This window comes from Python bivittatus, unplaced genomic scaffold (assembly GCF_059951505.1).
Source record: "Python bivittatus isolate LINGU-HERP-01145 unplaced genomic scaffold, Pbiv_v1 ctg000850_np1212, whole genome shotgun sequence".
Lineage (NCBI taxonomy): Eukaryota > Metazoa > Chordata > Lepidosauria > Squamata > Pythonidae > Python > Python bivittatus.
The window spans coordinates 10,070,264-10,096,090 of record NW_028277112.1 but is presented as its reverse complement, the minus strand read 5'-3'; positions in this window follow the sequence as shown (position 1 = coordinate 10,096,090).

The window sequence follows — 25,827 nt, the reverse complement described above, 5'->3', positions numbered from 1 at the left end:
GTGAGGTGTTGCCCGATGTAAGCCAGTGCTGTACCATTTATGACTATAAAGTTAACAACTATCATTGTGCTAGTTGCATCTGGCAGCCTACTAGCAACCAAAGCAGCAACTTTACTAATTCTCCATTTTATAATTTTACATTGGTGAGGTTGTACTGCCAGTAATCAGGCTGTTCTGTTCTGTACCAGCTGCAGCTTCCAATTTGTCTCCAAAGGCAGCCCCACCTACAGCATGCTGCAATTATCCAATCAATGAATTAGAACAAGTCAATTTTGTATCATTTTTTGTATTTCTGTTTATAGGACTGTTCTAAGCAGTTGCACAAAGAAAATGTTCACTAAAGTATGTAAACCAAGAAAAAAAGTTCAATTTTAATGAAGTTGGACACAATACACTAACGCAATTATATACTGCCTTCTTATGATCTAGGAGTGTTAGTATTTATGACAGATATCTGAGTAAGTAAATTGGCACCTTGGTTCATCCATAAAGTAGTTTCAGTCATGACAGCAGAAATGAGTTTAGCAGGTGAGAGGATTCATATTAGTAAACTGCATAGGATGGCAAGCTGCAAATACATCTAATATTATAGCTATGCAAGTTGTAACACAAGTGGATATTGATGATGTTTTTTCATGTCAACAGATTGATTAGTTATTACAAAGAAGATGGAACTGTGCATGGAATATAAAATAATGCCATCTAAGGATGCCCCACTTCTTTGGAACCTCACCTCATTGGAGACCAGTACAGAAATACTGTATTATCATTGCTAGGACAATGTTTAGAAAATAGTTACTAAAACAAATAGGTATTTAATTTCCAGGCCTCTTCCTTGCATTGATATTCATTTATCAAATTTATATGGTCACCCATCTCACAAGAAGTGACTCTGGGGGGCATACAGCAAAAAATATAAAACAATAAACATGTCAAAAACAGTCATATTAAAAAAATAAAAATGCATACAACACGCATTAATAGTTCTGAATGCATCTGAATGTTTTTCTAGCAACACCCATCCAACAACCAGGTGAGCTTCTTCTATTCTCCCTCCACTAATTAGCTTAGCAAACATCCATCAAAAATATAGTATATGCTGATTTAAGTGGTCTGAAAAAATGTTATTTAGAAACTATTACTACAAAAATGACATATTCAGTAGGCCAACAGCAGTGTGCATATTTCCTGTTGTTCCTCAAAACATTTTGCTATAGATATAACAGCTCAGCTGCCTATCCTATGAAACTTAGCACAGCATGAAAAATAACTTATGGGTTCAGTAGAAAGGGATGTGCAGGGAAATAGTCTGAAGATGCTGATACAGACTTGGTATGTACAAATGTTCATGCCTGTATACATAATTGCTGGGAAACCACAGCCTTCCCAACAAGTTTATGGCCAATAAAGAGTGTGATTGCAACCTTTCTGAAAATTCATGTTGCCTTTTTGCAATGCCTTTCAATACCTTTAAGGGAAAACTCCCTTTTCAAGTAAGTTCAACATTCTGAAATTGGGTTAAAAAATATATTTGGAAATCTCCACTGAGAACTGCATTTAGAATATGTAAAGTATATTTGACTTACCTGCTAAACCAGCCTTGATCTTTAACAATATAACCACTCTGATTTACAAGATGCATTATTTGCCTTTGGGCTTTCCCCTTACTTTGGTTTCATGTAAAATATTAATGCACATGCCATTATATTTAATCATACTCCTATGGTGCCATTAAACTTTCAAAGCACTGAACAGTTGTGAGATATTATTAATTATGTTACAGTTAAGCTGTGGTCCATTTACTCTTCTCTAGAGACCTAAATGGCTATTGTCATATGACCTCAATTCAGGTGGCGTAGAAATACAGCATAGCAAGGAATAAATTCTTCATGATGTACTATTTGGGGATACAATATTCAGTAGCCTTCTAAATATGTAATTTGAGTTTGGTAGAGAAAAATAATGCATAACTAAATATAACGCAACAATGTATGAAAGAAATGCTGTTAGATATAAAATGCTATAATACCAGAATATGAGGAGCTTAACAATATAAATAACTTACTGAAATATATGACTAATATATGCATTCACTTTCCTAACAGGCCACATATTGCATAGTATTTAAGTAACTAGCCTTCCCTGACGTAGTGGCCACTAGGTGTATTCGGATTACAACTCAGAATTCCTAACCAATGCATTCCTAACTGGGAATTTTGAAAGTGGAAACCCCAAAGTATCCAATAGTTAGCAGATCAGGTTGGGATAAACTGAATTATAGCAGCTTTCTTAGTTTTCTCTGACAAAAGCCCTTTCTCTGTGCTACCATGATATCTTATTTTTGTAAGTGAGAAGAATTCATTCACATGTTGTTATGGTATGCAGTTCATGCTTCAAGAAAAATGAAAGGAGAAATAACCGAGTATGCTCAGAGCACTTTCTAGATTTCCACAACAAAAGATTATTTTTTCCTAGGTAACTTTCACTTAGATATTATGTAAGTAATTTCCCATGTTTTTTCTCATCCTCTCTTTCTGTCATTCCCCTAAACCTCTCAGGTACTTGTGGTTATTTATCTTTTGTGCTATGCAGATTAAAGTAAATGAATTCCAAGGAGAAGAGAAGCTGAATCATCAGACATAAACATGCTATTCTTATTATCTTGGCACATAAGCAAAGGGGAAATTTTCCTTTCAAATACCACTGTGTGGCAGCTGTGACTGTCCTTAATGAGTGTTTTACTTAAAATAGACAGAAACTGGGAAGGCTTAAATGGGAATGATACCAAGAAAACAGACCAACCAGCCAGATGGTGAGTGCTTCCAGGGGGGAGGGGGAGAGGCGGACTGTGAAAGAGTCAAATCACAGCAATTACCAGAGAATAAAGGGACATGTGGGAGCACTTACACTTTTGTGAAACACTCTTGTTTTTCATCATCCCCTACACATTTATATGTATGCATATGTAATTATATCTGACAGACAGGTTGAGTGTTTTCTTTTGGTATGCAACAGCTACATTTTTTAATTATTCCCAGCCAAGTTACATCTTCCATTTGAAACTAGATGCAGTTCTCCCCAATGTAATTCCTAAATTGTGACATTAATTGAAGATGTTCAATAATTTTTTTATCAACCAAATTAATAGCAATATTTGAACTAAAAACAACTTTGAAATGGCATTCTAGTTGTGCTTTACATTTCCCAGAATATTGTTCTATTTTTGCTGTAATTTTGCTACCACTCTCATCCTACTATTTATCCTCCATCCAAAGTTATCCTCTCTCAGAATTGATTTTTTAATTAAAATATTTCTTCATTCATTTGTACTTTCAATGTATACTTTGATCCTTACATCACATATCTATAGCATCAGGTGAATATGCAGGCAAAATGCCAACATCAGTGAAATAGGGAAAGAGATTCCAATATTGAATACGTAAAAATCCACTGGCTTACCATTCAGTGCCATTTTGGACTTCAGTTTTTATAAACACATGGACAAATCAGTTCAGCCTTAGGTGACCAAATACATAAACGTTGAACAGTACAGGTAGTCCGATTTTATGACTTTTTTTGCAGCAGTTGTTAAGCAAATCATGGTCATTAAATGAATCACATGGTTCCCTATTGACTTTGCTTATCAGAAGCTAGGTGGGAAGATTGCAAATGGCAATCACGTGACCGTGGGATGCTGCTACTGTTGTAAATACATGCTGGCTGCCAAGCACCCGAATTTTGACATGTGACCATGGGGACACTGCAACGGTCGTAAGTGTGAAGACCAGTCGTAAGTCACTTTTTTCAGCACTGTCATAACTTTGAATGATCACTAAACGAATGTTCATAAGTCAAGGACTCCCTATACTTGAAATGATAAAGCCTCCATGCAGTAAGTATGAAAGTAATGACCAAGAAAGGATTCATTCTCCTCTTCCATGTTTTGCAGAGAATCTTTGGCAATTAAACATATATGCATTAATTATTTGCCTTGGAAGGATAGGAAATAAGCCCTCTTAAATGAAATAAATGCGTATCTAGTATCACCCTATCCACCACAAAGATCCTAAAAGTGAATGATACAAAATATCTTAAATCAATTATCAAGGTTTCCAGATCTGGATTCTTAAACACTTGGTTGCTGTGAAAAACTAGTACAGCCTTTCCAATCTGAGGTTTCCTAGATACATTGGACAACAGCTCTTATAATTCCCAGCAGCTTGGTCCTTAGAGTAAGAATTATAGGATAACAAGTCTAAAACATTATGAAGGCACATAGTTTCCAAATTAAGGATAAAACTATATTAAACAACTTTTCTTAATGACTGAATTCACAGTGTGCTATACCATGATGTGGTTGATTTGGTTGGATTTGTCTTACTGTAATATATAAATTTACCCAATTATAATTTCTTACCCAAGCAGAGTTTTGTATAATATATGGACTTAGCCAATGCTTCAATCTCAAGTCAAGAATAATAATGTGTTTTCCAACCCTGATTTTCTCTTGGCTGGCAAGGAATAATCAAATTCCTTACTGTGTTGTATTCAGCAAAAACACTAGCCATGATGATTCATCCTTCTGCATGTACTCTTAGATACCCGGTTACACAAACTACAGAGATCTACTCTTTATATAGATTCAGACCCAGATCTAGACTTTTGAGTGCCACAAACAAAAATCAGACTTTTTTTATGCAAGTGAAGCAGCATCAAAATCAAGCCAAATCCAGGAATAATCCAATAAACTCATATTGATCCCATTTAACAGACCTTGAACAGAAGTGAAATACACCCACGAAATCATTCAAAGGAAAAATCTGAACTGAGGGCAACTTCATATTACTCATCGTTATCTGCAGATGTGGCAATTCCAAAAATTGGGGCAAAAATTAACAAGCTGATATAAATCACCATTCAGTACAAGGTTGAAATGGATGGTAAATTTCTGGCTCAAGTCAGGTTTTCAAAGAGAGCTTCTGAAGTAACTCAGTTAAGATCTCTGAAATAAACTTGCAGTTCTTTTTCTTTATTCATCTTGGACTTATTTCAACTCAATGTTCTTTGCTCCCACAGGATGTCAGTGAATTCCAACATTTATCACTTCACTCATTTTTGCTTTCTCTCCCAAATCTTTTATCATTTTCAAACGATCTTACAGTATTTCAAGTTGTGAAATTCATGCCAAATTCTGTGATTCAGAAATGTTATGACCTGTTTTTCTGCTGATTAAAGGAAAGAGATACTGAAATGGTATGTCATTCATTGGCAAACTCATGCAGGCAGCACATTTTTTAAAATAGCAGTCCACTGCCTCACATTTAAAAATAACATTAATTATGTCTGACATTTAAATTGCAATTCCCAAACACATTTTGTATTGTATCTTAGATTACTGAGTTCACCAGTTTGTAGCTAGAACAAACTTTCACTTGTTTTCAGAATTATATTTTATAAGAATATCTTTACAAATTAGAAACTTTCCTGAAATTATAAGCTTTAGTGCTAAATATTTCATGCTTTATATGTCAGGGAGAAAAGTACATTTGGATAACTTACAGAACTTCATTTTGCATTTCCCAGCTGTGACATGAATGTAAACAGCTTTGTTGTAAGTGGAAGCATCAGCAGGATCCATTCGTTTAAACAAATGATGGCAGCAGAATCACATCATTGTGGCACAAGCACATGGCTACAACTTTGTGACACATGTACAAAAGGAGCAGAGCTTGCATCACATTGGAACAGTAATGCTTTTGTCACTTGTGTCCCCTCCTCCCCTGCAAGGGAAGTACAGTCCATTCTGAAGAGTAATTTTCAATGCGGCATAGGCAGGTTGACACTGAATCTGTAAATCTCACTTTTTCTCACTTTTTCATTCTTAATTAGGTTCATTGTACATACATTGTTTTACCAATATATGATTTTGTTTATCTTATTTTTTAAAAAATTGTTGCCATATTCAGAAAAATTATAATTTTAAAAGTTAACTAAACTTTTTCATTCTTAATTTAGATTCATTGTACATACATTATTTTACCAATATATGATTTTGTTTATCTTATTTTAAAAAAATGTTGCCATATTCGGAAAAATTATAATTTCAAAAGTTAAGTAAACTTTGATTTTGGTATTGCTGGCCTTGTTGCTAAGAATTACGAAAACTAATTTGAACATCAGGTTCAGCAATATTGGTTCTAAAGTGCAAACTGGATAAATGTGCACTGATATGTGAAATCAATGCATTTTTCTCCAATCCCTACTTGGTGCTTTTTTATATCAATGGAAAAATGGACTGGATAAGCAGCATCCAGAAGAATCAAGTGACATGTAACAAAAGAGGCATTGAATGTAAGAAAGTGGTGGAGCAAATCTGTGATATTTAAAATATATTCTCTTCATTGTCATTATCAGTCACACAAATATATATCATCTCTTATCCAAGTCAATCATCTCACCCCCTCTCAAAGAACAATGTTACAAGTTAGATAAAATTTATATAAATTTATGAAGGTGCTAAAAGGCCACCAATGGAATAATCCTCCAAGGATAATTTCAAAAATTAATAAATAATCACAATGTATGCCTAAATGAAAACCTAAAAACTAAGAAGAGACAAACAGCAGAACTAACTCCTACCAGATCAAATTGATCACATACTATTCTACTTATCCATATCTTTACATTGTTGCTGTTCTGCTTTTTCAGTAGAGACCAAAACTATTTATAACAAATAAAAATATAATGCAAGTATAAAAATATAAATATCAGTAGTAAAAAACCCCCACAAGTTTCTTATTTTGGTCAAAGAGAAAAAAGAGCACATGTATTTTATATAGTAACATCAAGATTTATACCTGTACCAGTTATCTTTGTGTATTTTTCATGTCTCTCTTCTGAGCTAAACTGCAAATAACATGAGAGAGATCCTAACTGGATCTCCTAATGAAAAAGGAAGTTTTTTATTATTATTGCATTAATGTAGTTGAGGGATAAATTGTAAATTTGAATGGAGTAAGAGCATGGCTGTACAATCATGGCCACCATCAAACATGGTTACCAATATAACCAGTTGGTCCTCTCTGAGAACTGTGGCTCAGTTTAGAATTAAAATTATTCTAGAATATCATCACTACATGAAAATCAAAACTGCAGAGGAAATAACAGTCCTACAGAGCAACCACTGGTTGTTCTATTTACCATTACTACAATACTATTAGAAGTATTATATTAGACTGTATACAGTAGCTTACAACAGGGCTACCAAGTTTCAGCTGCATAAATCCAGACAGTCACCAGATGGTAGCAAGAAGATACAGAACCTTCTAACAGGTTGCTGCCATGTGATGGTTGGGTTTATTTTGTGGATCAGTAACCCTAATTGCAAGGAGTTTCCAGTATAAAAATACCACACAAAAGGAGAATGGATTAGGAGGGAGGAGGGGAAAGAAGCAAATCACATTCTTTTCGTTTTTGGCAGGGGGTACAGTAGCAGGCTGCAAGCCATAATTCATAGGTTATTTTCTATTAATTGTTTTATGTGAACATGGTGTGTGAGGACATTTCTGGTCACTACTGAGTTTACTGTTTGGTTCCTACTGATTAAAAATAATCATTGGTTGGCATGAGACAGACTCTGGAAAAGAAGCCAGCAGATACATTTGTGCTAAATTGTCACTGGTTGTGGCTCCATTGTGCAGAAATGCCCCCAAGGCCATATATGTGCTTGTAATATGTATTTGTTTGATATAAAGTCCTCCCACAAAATTACTCCAATGGAAAATTTTGCAAGCCTAACAATATCTTAAAATACTCAGAGCTTTATCACACTTCAACTTACTGGGTTTCATCTACATCGCTTACATTGCTAGAGTTTGCAATGTATGAGTTGGGTGATGAGGACATATTGGGAAACTTCCTCTCCCACTGGAAAACAAAGGTTGTGCAATGTGCTTATGAATGCACATTCTTCCCAAAATAGAAGCACAAAAACCTGGCCTTTACTGAATAGCCAGATTTTTAAAATCTGATGTACCATTTCCAAATTCCAAGCTTATCTCCAGACATAGTGCAAGGTAAGTCTCTTAGAGTCAGAAAAGAGTTGGGGAGAATTTTAAAAATTTCTCACTCAGTACCATCATTATGATCAAATATTACAAGGTAATACAAAAGCAAAAACAACATTTTCGGGTGATTCAGTTGCCAATCTTCACCTAACATTTATTTGAATAACAACTGAATCGAGAAGATAAAAAGAACAAAATTTATATCCCAGTAATTGCTACAAATAACTATCATCATCATAGTTTGGGGTATGACATAACAAGGCTTCCTAAAGCATTGTGATAGATACTGTAGTAGGGAGTCTGGGAAAGCAGCAAACAAGTCAGTTGATAGATTATGTTATAAATGGCAACTCAGCCAAGATGGAAAAACATTTCAAAGAGATTTAGTCTTAACTCACCATAAATAAGGCTGTGAAATGCCTGTTACAGTCTTCAAAATTCTGTATTTACCCAGACTAGCATTAAAATACCTTACTTAAATCTGTCGTATTTGTTTCCTTGGTTTTGCCAGCTATGTGGGGCTTGTCAAGCATATGGTAAGTTGACCCCATGCTGAGTGGCCTAAATAAATGGAATTTCACTTTTGTTTCTGAAAAAGCCTCTCCCATGTAATATCATTTATACAAAAGCAATTGGTATAAATTACACTGCACATTCATAATTCAATGAAGCGTTGCTTGGACACAAGATAATGTCTGATTTACTGACTAGACCCATAATAGAGATGGAGCATTTTCCTTAATTCTGCAAAGCTATTGTCAGTTTCCCTAAAGAGGTTGGCATTGACATCTTCACATTTTATAAACCTTAGAATTTTATAAAAGGAGAAGCAGCAGCAAGATAGAGCAATGAGGCTTTGCCTGTCCATATCCAAGCAGGAAGCCCAGATTATCTTTCTTCAGCCATTATCTCTGCAAAAACTCTAAACATCTGATAAAACCCCAAAACTTATTCAAGGAAGTAAATAGTTTACCTAGATTGTCTGTATTGATTTTATTTAGAATTCTGTGTGTGTGATTATTCCCTACTGAACATCTGATTGCCCTTTGGCAGTCACACTTAGGCATTCATTTACCGAAAAGTATCAGGGGAGGTGAAAACAATTGTAGTTATGAAACCATGCATTTAACTCTTTGTTCCACTATGGATTCCCTCCTTCCTAGCAGCAGCCATTTGTCTTGGAAGGAAAGTTGAATCACGGTCAATTGAAGTTTTTTCTTTCCAAAGCAACTGAAGTCATAGAAAGAGAAACACGCTAGTTGGGACTGCGATAGAGGCAATGGTTTAAGTCTCAGCTTTCTATAAGTCCATGGTCTGAGGCTAGATTGTATATGTACTGTGGCTGGTAAATAACGCCAAACACAAATGGTCAATCACAGTTTTAACATCACTGGTTTTGTTATTTTTATATATATTGAAGCCAACAAATGAAACTAATTTGTGTGACATCTTAATTCCCAAGGATGTTATTAATGTGCCCACCTTTGTTGTGGAGGTGGTTGATGATGATCCTTTTAATGTAAAAGATTAATCAGGATGTAGGTTTTCTGCAAAGAAATTCCCCAATTTCCAGCACCATCTTACAAAATAAAAATAGTGGATGGATTTAGCCTGATGGAATATATGCCATCTTCCCAGGGGGGGAAAAAATACAAGGATAAATTGAGGTGTTAGAGAATATCTTTGTGGCTAGAGGGAGCAGCAAGGAGTAATCTCATCAGTTTGTCTCCTAATAAACAAACACTTACTAGAACATTCTGGTAATCCACAACTGCTATTTGAAAGACACATATTTTAAATTTCCAAATGTGTCCCTCTCTTGACCCAAAGAAGATTAGTGAACCCCACCCTTCCTCACATTGCTGTGCTTCCATGATGATATCTTCCTTGGGCAACTAAGCTAATTTTCATCCAGTTCAGCTGCAGTGCAGCTGAAATTTCCATTTTACAATTTGGAATGTTATACTTCCATGCTATTTAGGAACTGTTTCTCCACTGGGGCTAACCCTTGGCTCACTCTGCCTTCTACACCAGTCAGAATTCATAGCTTACAGCTTTCCAGTAGATTTCACTAGCATAAACCAGTCTGTAACATAATTTTAACTATGCTAATACAAAATGCCTGACTAGATGTTTCCTGTTTATATGAACAGTACTATATGCTGGATTCATCCTGCTTCCAGTGTTTGATTTATTACATTATCTCCTTCCCCAGACAAAGGGGCTCTAAAAGCATGGTTTTAACATTTCAAAAAGGCATCTATTTGCAAAATATAGAATTGTATTATAATCAGAGTTTTCAGTATGAATTTATATGCAGGGAGAATAACATTTCAATAAGAATCTTTTGTCTTATACCAATATTTTTTGGGGTAAGATACAACACACATAGCATGGAGGAGTAGCAAGGGGATTCTTTTTTGTTTTTACTCCTGGAGTGCCCATAGACCAGGAGTTAATATTATTGTGAGTCCTCTCAGGTAAACCAGACAAAAAACGCAACTAGATGAGCTAATTCTACTTTACTGTAAGGCTACATTAACAGAATCTTGTAAGTCTGAAAGTGCAAAACTCCCACCCTCCCTATTTACCACCTGAGTAGTCAGGGTGGGTCCTTCCTAAGTTTCTTTTTCTGGCCATTACTCTGTTGTGGATTCCTTTCTCTTTTATCTGGTCATTCCCCAGGCGGCATCTCTTCCCCCTGTCTTCCAAGGTCACTCTCACAATCCATCACAATTATTGACACATACTAGATATATCATTATATTTCATCATGTAGCTGCAGATCATGCCCTTTTGATCAAATATCAGTCTGCTTTCCTCCTTGTAATCATGAGGATGGCATAAGTCATATGAATTCTTGATTAAAGAAAATGAAAATGAGTGGAGCCTCTGGCATTTAATTCACAGTCTATGTCTCTCTACACTCAAACAAATGAGGTGACAATTGGTAATGTAATAACGTGTACGTTGAGCATGGCTACATAACTCTTGATACTTGCACAGGCTTAAGTTTCACTTTCTCTAGTCTTTAGATAAAAAAAGGTCCATCAGAAATGAAAGAAAAAGACATTTCATATTTTAACATCTTTAAGATGTTAAACATCATTAAGATGTTAAGACTTAGCATTTTTCAGACTGGTGATGTTTAATCTGCAAACACCAAATATTAAAATATTAGACTTGGACTGGGGTGATCCAAGCTCAGTTCCTCATTCAGTCATGGAAACTCATGCTCCTACTTGTACAGCATGCGTAACTGTCAGTGGATAGGTTGGATAATTAGTTTATTTAGAAATACCAAAAAGGAATCAATTGATCCAATCAATTGACTCACAGGGGTTAAAGTTAGCTTCAGACAGACCCACTTAAGCCTAGCATTAAATTAATTCCACACAGTTAGCCATGGTTTAGCATATCTAATAGCCAGCCAATTAAGCCCATTTTGTCTATGTAGTCCCTCCCCCCTCAAAAAAAAAAAAAAAAAGCTGCTCCAAAAGGAAAGTATTATATAATTCACTGCCTGGGAGCCAAGAACACATCTCCCAAATATCAACTGGCTGTGGTAGTCAAGTTTGCCTTCTACTTCTTGCCAGACTAATGGGGAAAGCATCAGTGATATAATGAAGCCTTGCCAGTACCACTCTTAAACAAAGACTCATGAGATACTAAGCAGATCCAAAGGAAAAATAAATGGGGAGTGGTGCGACTCAAGAGTCAAAATTGGTGAAATTTGACCCAATTACTGTGATTGTGAGCTGCCAGAACCAAGGGTGAAGAAATTTGACTGAGTTAGTATCTGACTAGTTTAAGTGTGTTTTGTCACCAAGGCTACTGTTTGACTATAGGCCAGTCATTCTCTCTCAGTTCAACTTACCTCGTAGTTATTTTGGACATAAATTTTGCTCATTGCCACCTCTTTTATCCTTTCAGTCAGAATTATGTCAAACACTCTCCCAAGTGCAGTTGACATATTGATCCTTCCATAGTTTTTACAGTCATTATAGTTACATTTCCCTTTGTGTAAGCAATAATCGTGGCATTCTTCCAATTATCAGGTAGTCTTATGCAGTCTTCACACGTATCTCAACTGAAGTGGCATAGTCATTCCAAACTCACACCCATATTTTAACACTTCACCAGTTCTACCTTAATGGAACATGAGGAGAATATAAATAGCTCAATCTAAGGTGTAAAGTTTATAAACAAGAATAAAAAACAACACTGTTCAGTTTAAACAGATCAAATAAAATTTGTATTTCTCCATACTGAAAAAAAATAACAAGATTTTTCTTGATAAAATAGTATTTCAACTTGAATATCTATCTTTACTTCTTACAAATATTGTTATCAGATAATCTTTTGAAAGATGCTCAGGTATGACTCTTTGTTTTTTAAAAGTCATTTTACTGAATTTTTTAAGCAATACAAATGAGAACAAAACTTATACATTTCATTTTAAACCATTAAAGAAAAACTATATGCTTGAAAATACTACACAATGCAAATTAAAAACAAAACAACAACAACAAAAAACCACTAAAAAAAGCAACAATAAAAGACAAAGACTTGACTTTGTGAGAATTTATCAGGATCAAATTTGTTTAGGAACATGTCTTAAATTAACTTTCAGGAATTATTTTCCTGTTCAGGCTAGCTATTTGGCTCCTTGGAGTTAATCAGGTAATTCTTCTATTATTAGCTCTAGCCTTCTTTATCCAATGTTCTTGTTATTTAAACTAGTTACTCTGGTTGCTGAAAGATATGCTCTGCTAAAGACTCAGAGCTTCACTCTGATACATCTTTCCAGCAATCCCAATCCCCTCTCTTTCAGTATACAGTTGAAAGCTGCTGGATTCTCTCCATCAATGACCCAAATAAAATGACTGAGTACACTCACCCCCCAAGAATCCCTTCAGAGGAGGTACGTTGGTTTAAATTTATTTGAGTGACAAGTCCCATTTATCCAGTCAGCACAGATGTGAACCAGCATGGCCACTTTGCTTTATTCTAGCTCAGTGTTTCTCAACCTTGGCTGGCTGGCTGGGGAATTCTGGGAATTGAAGTCCACACATTTTAAAGTTGCCAAGGTTGAGAAACACTGAGCTAGCTGCTTTGCTTGAAGTTTCATCGAAGCAAAGCACCTCTTCGAAGCTTCACATATCCCAAGATACAGTGTTTAAATGTACAACTTGAAAGTGAAATATGCTGCTACAATTCCTAGCATGCAGGAGAATGTAAACAAACTCAAAGCCATTTTTTCCTCAGATACTCTACAGGTTCCTAACTTTACCTCAAAATAATCTCTTAAAGCCATGTTTTCCTTTGATGTATTTTCCTAACTTAGCCCAAATAATCCCTTGTAGCCAAACACAAATGCTATTTAGCATTTTCCGCTGTTTCATGGGTCTGCTTCCAGGATAAATCAGACAGCTTGAAAGAAACAGGTAGGCAACATTATGCCTGAAGCATCAGTATGTCTGAGAAACTTCCTTTGATGCACATCAGGCTCCTAGTTTTAAAAAGAGCCTATTATTTTAAAAATCACTATTTTAAAACATTAAATACAAGGCTGTAATGTCTAATTCTATTCACTCTGCTGGAGGCACCTTGTTTACACCTCTTCACCTACTTCAAAATCCCATCAAATTGCTCTATTTTTCTTTGGCCTGTTTTAATCTTGACCATTCGTTACTTTCTTTGGCTGCATTCTAAGTTGATCAAAAATAAAAGTAGGATAAAAATAAAAAACAAACGAATAATATGTACTCCCATCTTCATTTTTTTGCATGGATCATTTTTTCCACATCCACAGCCTTTTTCATTTCATTATTCCATCAAGCGTCCTTCCTGATACTTGGTATCCTCTTTAGAGCAACTTCAATCAATTCAATGGCACTCGGTAACATCATTCTTTTCACTTTGTTAGAGGCAGCTTCTACATCTTTCCTTACATCCACTTTATGTTCATTCTATTAGAAGTTTCATCTATCATTTTTTTTTTGCTTGTTTGTTTATGCTTTGTGTGTGCAGAACGTGTATCTTTTTTATTCCTGAAATCATTCTACTTCCTTGCCTGCTCCTTTTGTATATTTTCTTCCATGTCCATTGTTTCTTCTTCTACTTCAGGCGCATGGTAGAGCTAGGTCAACTCCCCTTGTACTGTCCTGTCCTGTCCGGAACAGCATTTTCTTGGCTTTTAGTCTTCTGGTCTGCATTTTTAGGCAATTCTACCATCCCTTCATTCATTCTCACTTATTGCCAATACAAATATTTATGTTCATTTGTTTCTCCTAAGCATAATGGGGAAATGCCAATTGTATAAACCTATAGTCTTATTAAAGAGTCCTATTCTATCCATGCTTTCAGCTTGGTTTAGAGTATGTGCTTTAGCGAATACACTCTTCTGAGCCTCCTGGGATGTTTCAGCCATTTTAATATTTAACTACATTCTCATTTCAACTATTCAATGCTTTTTTGCCAATAAAAATAAATGAATTCCAGGAATAGTGGAGACAAATCGATTCTTAGTCCAGATCCCCCCTCTCTTCATTTAACAAACAGTTCACTGATAAATTCTTTTATTCAAACTCTGCGGAAATAAATACCACTCTACACAGTAATGAGAACCTTTTGGCTCCAGAAAGCATACTTCGTTGGCTGATGAGCCTAGCTAGTCTACCATTCTTTCATGAGATTTATGTGCCTTTTCCTCTAGGAGCTCAGAGTGGTGCAAATGCCAATCTCGACTGCAATTTTTTTCCCCACAATAACCCTGTGAGGTTGGATTAAGACAGCTGGCTCAAAATCACCCAATGAATTTCCATGGCTGAGAGTGGATTTGAGCCTAGACCTATCTAGTCATAGTCCAAAACTTTAATACTATACCAGTGTAGCATAGCACAGTGCTCAAATTCTTTCCTTAGGCACACTGAACAGCTACCTAAGGCAATAAATTGGATCACATAAAAGGATACTACATTGCTAATTATTTGTTATTGTTGTATTTTTACTGCTAATGAGGGAAAGAGGTGGCCTTCTTCTTGGAATACAAAAGCAGCAGGACTAGCCTTGGATTCTAAGCACTTAGAGGGTAGGAGAGAAGCCTGGCATTGGCACCTCTCCTTAGGTAGCAAAATGCCTTTGGCTGGCCCTGCCAATGGGTATACTGTACAGTAGATATCCTATCAATAGTATCTTTCTCTAATATAAACAACAATCTGTACTTATAACGTATTTATACATTATCATAAGAAGAAGAAATGAGAGTGGAAGGGTTTGGGTTAAAGCTGTGTTAAAACGTGGCTCTGAGTGCAAATCTACTTTGTTGCTCAGCAGCTGCTTTGTGTATGAGATTTTCGGTAAGGATTTGCTTCATTTCCTGTTGAGGTAGATAGAAGGAAGCAACTTTTTTGGTCCAAGGCATGCAAGGGATCTCATTCCAAATGATTGGGCCAAGGCAAAAACTAAATTTGATTTAAATTAATTTAAAATATATCAAAGTAATTGAATATAGTCAACATAATTTATTCCTATGTTATTAATCCTTTCCCCCTTCTATGACATTAAAAAAAAAATCAGTTCACTGGCAACTTTGGGAAGGGCTCTCAAGAGAGCTTCCAAAACTTTGAGGGAACCAGATGTGGCCCAAGGTCTGAAGTTAGGCACCCTTGGTATAAAGAGAAGTAAAAGAAATGTCTTCTGTGAGACCATAATCTAAGTCAGGCCTGCACAATTCATATCAGGTAAAGGGCCACGTTGATAAATTAAAAATAATTGCAGGCCACAGATGAATAGGTGGCACACTGATCAGCTATTCAGTGGCCAGCGCGCAGCAGCAGTGATGGAGCTGGTAGTGTCAGTGAGACCCTGGAGGCTTTGGAGGCACTTGGCAGCATGTCCTTTGTGATGGCCATGATGACGTTTGGGAGCAGTAGATTTATTGGGTTTTCAAAAAATGCCAGCAGGTCACATGTTGTGCAGGCCTGATCTAAGCTGTATTATTCAATAAAATATCTGGCAAATGCTGTTTGTAAAACTGCACTACCTTATGGCAACCTTTTTCAACCTGATGGCTTTCAAATGAGTTGAACTACAGCTACCATCACAGCCACCTGCATATGGAATCAGTGGGGGCTGTGGGGCTTGTAGTATGACACAACTGAAAGGCACCATGTTGAGGAAAGCTGACAAAGTATGTGAATTGAATCATCTGTCTAAAGGACATCAGAGAATGTCAAGCAGGAGAACTTGGCTGCATAAAGATGAAATAGGTTAAAAGATTTTTCTATTGTTAATAAAATAGGTTGCTCTGAGGAAATGTAAATTGACAAGAGTAATAGCACAGTCATGAATTAAACAGTGGCTTAAAAGCAAGAGTCATCTGTTCTACAGCACATGTTGCTTTGCTGTTAAGAAACGTTCACCTGGAAATTTCAAGGCAATGATCATGGGTTTAAAAGTGGATGAAATCAAAAGGAAATTACCTTATTCTCAGTAAGCATTATGGGAAGTGACATTCAGTATATTATGCTCCTGTATCAAATGGAGAATTTGAAACTAGAGATGTCTTTTCTTGACTTGATTAACTTAAATGACTATCAGTTTTAATTCATGAAAGCCTACTCACATTCTTTAAACTAGATGACATGCTACACATTGAATAATATTGATTTACTCAGTATGTATACAAATATAGAAGATGGAACAAATACAATTAGTGATGTCTTCAGCAAACCAGTCTGACTTCTACATGCAAATGCCATGATTACATGCTTGTGTCCCAACTTCTGATACAAGTACAGAGGTTTCGGCACATGTGTTTCGTCATTGTCTCCTCCCTTGCCTTCATGCAGATGCCCACAAAATATGGGCATTTTCATTATGTTGTTTTTCGAAGCCCATTGACATTAGCTAATTTCTTGAAAAGGGTACGCCAATACATGCTGAGTATTTCTGTAGATAAAGTAGGTGGAAAGGAAATTTAAGTAATAAATTTCACTTAAAATTAAGCCTCACTGAATTGTATATATTAAAAAGCCATGAGAAGGTTTTATTTCTGTCTGGAAAAAAGGGGAATGGCATTTCACCTCATCATAACGACAACATTATGAAAGAGCAGAGAAAAAAAATTATAACATTGATAGCAATTTTTGCTCTTGGCATGCTCATCATAGACATGTTTTCTCTATGAAGGAAATGTTTTGTCAAGGACAATAATCTTCGCAAGATCCAATGCCTCTCCTTTGATTCACATTTTCTTAGAAGAAGAAAATAGGAGGATGGAAATACAATCATCTTGTCATTATGAAAGGTGTTGGAAACTGCTTTTTTTTTTTTTAAAGATCTATCATCCTATTTTGACCACTAGGGCAAATGGGGAGAGATAAATAAAGGAAAGTCTCCTCTCCTCTCCTCTCCTCTCCTCTCCTCTCCTCTCCTCTCCTCTCCTCTCCTCTCCTCTCCTCTCCTCTCCTCTCCTCTGCTTCTTTCTCTTCAAGGTGTAAGTAAGTAAAAGTGAGACTTTTCCTTAATTTTTTAATAAGCCTATCTTTATTAATAAAGATATGTCATGGAATTTTTTTGCCAAAGAAAGGATCACAATGCTGAGGAGAAGAACCATGCTTACTGCAATGATCATTGGGTGTCTGCTTTCCAAGAAAGAGGACCCTGAACAATAGAAAGGCAGAGATTCTTATACACTTTGGGGTTGAGAGGCGGGAAATTCTTGGGATCTGATTGGCGGGCAAGTTTTGGATGGGTGTTAAACGGGGGACAAGTATTCTTCTATAGCAGGGGTCCTCAAACTTTTTAAACAGGGGGCCAGTTCACGGTCCCTCAGAATGTTGGGGGGCCGGACTATAGTTTGAAAAAAACATGAGAGGAGTAGAGCCGCCGGACCCAGCATACCTGTCATGTATAATAGTCTGGCTCTGTGATCTCCCTCCTTGTGCATCGCCTGCAGCTCCCGACACTTCCACTTCTGACAGACAGCAGCAGCAGCCAATCAGGTGAGCGGGCTGGATAAATGACCCTGGCAGACCGTATCTGGCCCGCGAGCCGTACTTTGAGAACCCCTGTTCTATAGTGAAAGAAAAACCACACTTTTGTAACAAGGCAGCCGAGTCAAGAACCCATTGTCAAGGAGAATGGAAGGTTAAGAAAAGCAGGTGCTCGAGCTTAATAAGAATGGGATGCCTGCTGTTTCTCACCTGGCCAACAAAGGCTTCCTCACTGAGGCTGCCCCCTGGATAAATGCTTAAGTAGACAGGTGATGGCCCTCTCACTGTTTTAGTGGGATAGCGTTTAAAAGGGCTGTTTCAGCAGTGGAAGCATGGTCATTCTTGGTCATGCTGTAGCCTGGGACTGGTCCTGTTTTACAGGTGCAAGTGGGGTGAGGGGCAAGAAGGATATCTGCAGACTCTTCTCATCCTGGGTACAATCTGTTCCAACTTCTTCCTTCAGGACGGCGCCATAGAGCTCCTTATGTTAAAACATCCAAACATCAGAATAGTTTTTTCCCTCATGCCATTGCTTTGAATGTGAATACCATGTGATTTTTTTTTTGCTCTTATCCAAACGCACCGTTGATTTTGCTGTTATCACCGAAGATAAATTCCTTGTGTATGTTTTATACTTGGCCATTAAAGTATTGGTATTGGAATTGGTAAGAAGCGGCAGAGGGAAATGGGGAAAGAGTTTGCAGTGGGAGAGGCAAGGGGAAGGGGTCCAGCTTTATTTTATTATTTTTTCACCACAGATAATAATGAATTCTGTTACTATTAATTAATAGCTGGACTAAGTTATATTCTGTCTAAGACAACTCTGTTAAGAGTTGTTCATAGTACATGGTCAAAACAATCAAGATGGCAGCCACAATGGGGTGACTGAAGCTCTGCCTGTTTTTTATGTGGAGCACAATGCATGTAAAAAACATACAGAGCTTTGATCGAACTGCCATAGCTGCAAGCTTGATTTTTTTGACATATTTTGCAGACACCCCTGACTATGTTAGGAGCATGATACTTTTTTTTTTTTAATGGGACTTTCTGCTATTTAATTAGTGGCATTGTTTAAGCATTCTGTGTATCTCTTGTTGAGTTCAGATCTCCATCAAAAAGTCCATATTTCAGTGTATAAACATAAACCATAGGGGATAGGGATAAAATAATCTACATTGACTTGTCCATTCATATTTAAATTCCCATTCTACTGTGACATATCTTTATTCAGATTCTATTTCCAGGTATGAATTAAAATTAAAGTGCTCCTACTTTTCACATCGTGAGAGGCAGATTTGTTGTAAATCATTGTCAATGCTTTGTGGTATCTATTGTCTCTCCTTAATGCTTCAGGGAACATTTTTAAAAAATCAAGAGCTGTTACAGAGTGAATAGGAATTAAAGGATATATAATACCATTATCCTTTAAAACCCAGCCAGTGCCAATATATACTCCAAAGTTCTGTTGTAGGGCTCCGAAAATATTTATGGTTATACAATAATAGATCAATACAGTTTCCCAAATTCAAGCATATTATCTGAAGGCTAAAAACTTCTTTGATTGCCATGAGAGAAGATTAGAGTGCAAATGTAATAAGTTAGATATCGATACATTGTAAGCCACCCAAAGTCTTGTGGAACTGGGCAGCCTTTAAATTGAATAGATATAGATATATAAAACTTGTATACTGCCAATTTTAACAAATTGACTTAATTATTCATGATAACAAGACTCAAACAAACATAGCACTAAGAAACCTACAGTAAGTTTAAAAACAAAATATTTAAACATTTAAGACATGAAACAAAGCAAAAACCCCAGACCTAATAGTGTGATACATTAAGGAAAAACCCTATGGAAGGACTCCATGTTTGTTTGTTTTTCCTGAATGTTGTCAGGGAGGCAGCAACCCTGATGCAGATGGGGGAGGGGGGGCTTTTCTAGGGGGTTGATGCTAAAACAGAAAAGCATCATCTCTAGGTAACAACCCCAGAAATTTCTCAGAAGTGGACCAGTAGCAGCAGCTTCTATCAAGGTGATTGTATTGGTTGAGATAATTCTATCTGGGGAATGTGGTCCTAGTGATATCTAGGTGAAAACGATGAAGGGACTTGTAGGTTTAAATCAGCACTTTAAACTTTACCTAGAAACCAATCAGGAGACAAGACAGAGCCCACATATCAGCTGTTGAGATAGGCCAGGTCAGGAAACAGACACCACAAGATATTCTAGAACTCTACTTTATTGATATAGGCTATTTATTTATTTATTTATTTAATGTATATGGCCATTGGAATTGGAAGTATTTTGCCTCCCTTATCACCCCAATATAAGCCTCTAAGAGGGCAATATTGTCATCCTCAGGAAGACATGCCAAGTCTGCCTGTTTGTGAATTACTGCATAATATCAGCAACTCGAAGTCAGGAACCTGTGATTTAGCCACCTAGTTTTCCTGCAGAGGGGCTGAGTCAGAAACTGAATCAGATTCCCACCAAATTGGTGGCCACCTGGGCAACTTACTCAAGATAGATAGATAGATGTACAAAAAGACAGATAAATTATTCTGTAGTACTTCAAATTAAAATAGGGAAGAAGATGAGATAGTAGCAACACCAGTAAAAATATAAGGCTGTAAAAATTGCCTTGGGTTTCTATAGAAGTGAAAGCATACAACTGTCAAAATGAGCTCTGATCCAAAATTCCACAAAAGGCAATATTCCTTTACAAAAGATGCACTGCATCTTTGGAAAGCTGCATACAACAAAAGCATATTAGTGTTAAAATAAAATCATGAATATAATGTATATATAAACTATTGGGGAATGTTGAAAAATCTAGGTTTAAAAAGAGACACTGAAGGATTACTAGAATTATGTACATTAAGGAATACTACATATATAAAGCCTACTAGGGAAATTCTGAGTTAGAATTGTTTTAATCTGTAAAATGAGATAAAAGATTAAAAATATAATGGAGCCAAATCAAGCTTCACTACTGCAGATATTTGCAGTGACAGAGGCAGAAGTGGCCATGTTAATTGATGACAACAGAGATGACTGAAGGTGGAGAACTGCAGTCTCGGCTTTCTCCTCTATGAAAGAGGGTAAATTAGCAAAGTCAAAGGCTGTCATGTCATTAGTTCTGAGCCTAAAGCCTAAAGCTGTTGACCAGGGGCCACAGAAGTAGATGATTCACAAAACTTGCTGAGCTGCATCCCACAGTTCCATAGTTAATCGAACCAGACTGTTCTGGGACTGTTCTGGTGGCTTTGCTTGGGGCAAAGAAATGAAGGGTCAACATATTATCTTACTGGCCCAACATTCAGGAAGAGCAACAGGTACAAGGTCAAGGGCTAAAATGGGGTAGCAGGACATATAAATGTTGGATTAGAAAAAAAAGCTCAAAAGGGTTGAGAATAACATTTACTAACCACTGTAGCCAACTGTTCATTCAAAAGCTATTTGTGGTGATGTATTGTGAAGTATTAAAGTATGCTGAAATATAGTTTAAGCCTTCTATAAGATATGGCTTCTTATGTATAATCATTCATATTTAATAGATGGCAAGCAGGAGTACATCCACTTGAACAAAGGAAACTTAGATTAACTGATCAAATGAATGATCTTTGCTGCTTTTGATTGTTTGTTTGTTTGATTGATTAGATGACATCAAGTAGGTGTCAACTCTTAGCAGCCACAAAGATAGATTTCCTTAAAGATGATCTGTCCCGAGTCTGATCCTTCAGATCTTCCAAAGGTGCACCCATCAATGCTGAGTCCATCCACCTGGTGGCTGGCTGTCCTCTTCTTAAATGAAGTTAAATCAGCACTCTGGTTCTCACCAAACTGGAAGGCTACAAAAACTGATGAAATGCTTACAGAAATGTCGCAAATAACAGAAAAAAATCAGTAAAAGTTCTAACTAAGCTATGCCAGCAAATCTGGAGAATAACATAGTGGCTGACAGATTGGAAGACAAGAGAGGGGTGGGGGGAGAGAGAGAGAGAGAGAGATAACAGTATGTAAACTATCACACAATATCCTTAATTTCACACACTAGCAAAAAAAAAAAATGTTTAGGATTATCCAATGCAGATTAGAGCCTTACCAGAAAAAAAAAGATGCCCAATGTTCAATCTGGCTTTAGAAAAGTTCAAGGCACATGAGACATTATGCATGTTGGATAACTGAGAAAGCCAAAGAATACCAAAAAAAAAAAAAAAAAGTCAGTGTATGCCTCATTGATTATAGAAAGGCCTTCAATTGTGTTTATCACTGTTAAACTGTGGAACGTGCTTAAAAAGTGGGAATCCTAGAACATCTCATTGTCCTCATGCAAAACCTATATACAGGTCAGGAAGTCACAGTACAGACAGAACAAGGCAAAACAGACTAGCTCCATATTGGCAAAGGAATGAGACAAGGGTGTATATTCTCCCCATATTTATTCACCTTACACATGGAATATTTTTTGAAGGAAGCTGGATTAGAAGATGAACTTGTTTTTAAAATTGGAGGAAGAAATATCAATAACCTGCACTGATGACACTACTCTGATAGCCAAAAATGCAAAGGATCTGCAAGCTCTAGTAATAAAAGTCAAGGACCACACTGAAAAATGGGACTAAAATTAAATATAAAGAAGACCAAACTAATGTCAACAGTTACAACAACCAGCCTTTGAATTGACAGTGAAGATTTTGAAGTGGTAGATAGTTTCTGCCTTTTAGGATCATCCATCAACATCAAGGAACAAGCAGTCAAGAAATACACCACTATCTAGCACTCAGTAGAGCAGCCATGAAGGCATTGGAAAAGATATTCAGATGCAGTGATGTGTCTATACCTACCAGGGTCAGAATAGTGCAAGCCATGGTATTCCCTGTAATATCCTATGGAAGCAAAAGTTGGACTTTGAAGAAGCAGGATGCAAACAGTATTGACACTTTTGAACTTTGGTACTGGAGAAGACTCCTGAGAATACCATGGACAGCCAAGAAAACAAACAAATGGATACCTGAACACATCAATCCAGAGTTCTCACTTGAGGAACAAGTGATCAGGCTCAAATTGTCATACTTCAGATACATTATGCAAGACCTAGCTCATTGGAGAAGTCTGTAATGCTGGGAAAGGTGGAGAGAAAGGAGGATAACTGGCAACAAGGTCATGGAGAAAATCTATCTATGTGGTCTGTAACAGTTGACATGGCTTGATGGCACATGATCGATCCATCCATCTAATTCAGTACACGTCTTCCATCTTTGATTTTCTTTGAATCAATTACTGTAAGTCCAGTGATATCCTTTACCATATTAATTCAAGGTTGGAACCTCCTGAGTTCAGAGGTCTTTGGGGAGGCTTTTTTTGTTTTTCTGTGTCTGTTTCCATCTTCAGTCTTTAAAGATATTGTTGTAATACTGCTTCTTGTCTCTTCTAACAGCTCTCTGAAACTCTTCGTTAACTTCTCTCCTGAGATTTTTGTCTTTCTTCGATTTGGCTTCTCTTCTTGGAAGTTTCCAGTTTGTCCTGACATCCAGTTTGTTTCCTTCCCTTTCTTGAACTTTGACAATCTGTTTTCAAATTCAGCCTTCCTTTGGTTCACTCCACAGTTCCTCTGGTTCCTGATCAATGAGGTACAAGACTTCCACGTGATTCCTGTTATTCTCCTTGAAAATGATGGACATATGCTCAATCTCATATTATGGAAACTGATTGGCTTTCTTCTTCCACTTTGGAACTTGCACATGAGCAATTCATGATCTGTTCCACAGTTAGTTCCTGGCCACATCTTTGCTTTATAACTGAACTCTTCTATCTCCTTTTACCATTAATATAATAAATTTGATTTCTGTGTACTTCATCTGGTGATATCCCAAGAACATCCCCAGCTATGATGAGTCAGCCCAGCATGACTTGGGGGGGCGGGGGTAGGGATATAAAGTTTATATAGCTGTTTTCTTTAGTTATGCCATAATCCATAGCTTGTGCAATAAAGGAACAGCATTATTAAAAGGCATTTTAAAAGTGGGTTTCCAATCATTCCTACTTCCAGAAAACTCTGATTGTAATCATTATTAAGTAGACTATCTAGATTCCATGAAAGTTTGTATGACAGTATGCAAGATTGCAGGCAGGAAAATCAGTATTCCCAGATGATTTGCTTTTGACACCAAAGTGAACTAGCAAATGGATATAGAAACAATCAATTTTCAGAAGATTCCCGTCCCCACAGCCCACCACAAATTTAAATATTCATTGATTCACCGCTGCCTCCTGTTATCCATGCAGTCCAATGAAATATGCTTCTAAAAGGATTTTTGCATGGAAAGCGCTCATCTACTCACAATGTTAAAATTCTCTTTTTAAGACGAATAAGCACTTCAGAGTTAACTGCAGCATAGATAAGTCTGAGGTTGTTTAGAAACTTTTAGCAGCTTCAGACTTCACAGCAGGAGACGGAGAGAAAAATAGCTTATTTGATTCATGCCTACACTTAAAGAGGTAGAAATAATGTACAGTAATTGCTGCTGCTAGATTGAGTGAAAATATTCAGCCTGAAAGTAGAAATATTTTGAGTTTTCTAAGAAGCACAAGTACTAGACCATGACCTCAATCTCTCTCTATATACGTATATGTTGAAAAGTTAGTTTTAAACAGTTTGAGGAAGTGTGTGTCAAATGGACACATTGTTCAAAGCAATCCCATATGATTCTGTACATGCAGTATGAACAAACTCCAAGTTCGAAGGTCATCTCCCCTTTTGGTTTTGGAATTTGGCACCCAAAACCTTGCCTTTGACCTTAACATCTCATAATTTTCTTTAAATGTGTTTTTATTTGTTTGTTTATTGTTGTCAAAAACTATCCTTTCTATAGAAAATGGAAATAGAATTTGTAGTGTAATATTGGCCCAGTAAAAATACTGTAGATAGCTAATTAGTGCTTGCGCTGTTGCAGAATGTACATTCCATAATTACACATCAACCAGTGTCTGGTTACAATATTGATGTAGCAAACTCAGAGCTTCAGTTCTTTTAGCTCTGTAGAACATGCCTTTCTAAAAGAAAGCAATATTTGCATATTTTGCAAATTAATTTATGCTACATTTTTAGCTGTGAAACAGACTTCTCAATAGATAAGGAAAACTGTGGATGAAGCAGCCATGTTGTTGATTCCTGCAATATTGGCATCACTCTTCTTCATCACTAGTTCAGATAATGGGAGATGTAATGCAAGGCAATACTGCCTGGGAATGGTGGAAGTTAGAAAAGCCATCCTTTACTAGCATCAACATCATCATCATTTATTACTCAGGATGCTAACTTTCTGAAACATTTGCAAAGTGCTCTACAATAGTTTTTTCCTCTCTCAGCTGGGGAATTGGGCATAAAATAGCTGTCTCTCCTTATTATCTATGCACAAACATACAAAATAAAGCTGACTAATAATGGCAGACTGGGTTTACCATCCTTTGGAAGCTGGCACAAAGGATATTGGTTGATTGGAAAAGCAAATACTAAAAGTATTAAAAAATGCAGTTGCAGTATTACCATATAAGACTTTTGGCAGCTTGCTGCTGTGAGAAGCACTCAAACACCTGTTTGCTTGGGGGTTTCTTTGTTGTTGTAATTGTGGTGGTGGGGGGAAGAAATGTGTGTTGCTCTGAAACTGAGGAGATAGACAAGACACTCATTGATGTCTAGCTGACTAATAAGAGAAAGCCTTGGTTGGCCCTTAATTCTCAGTAAGTACTCTAG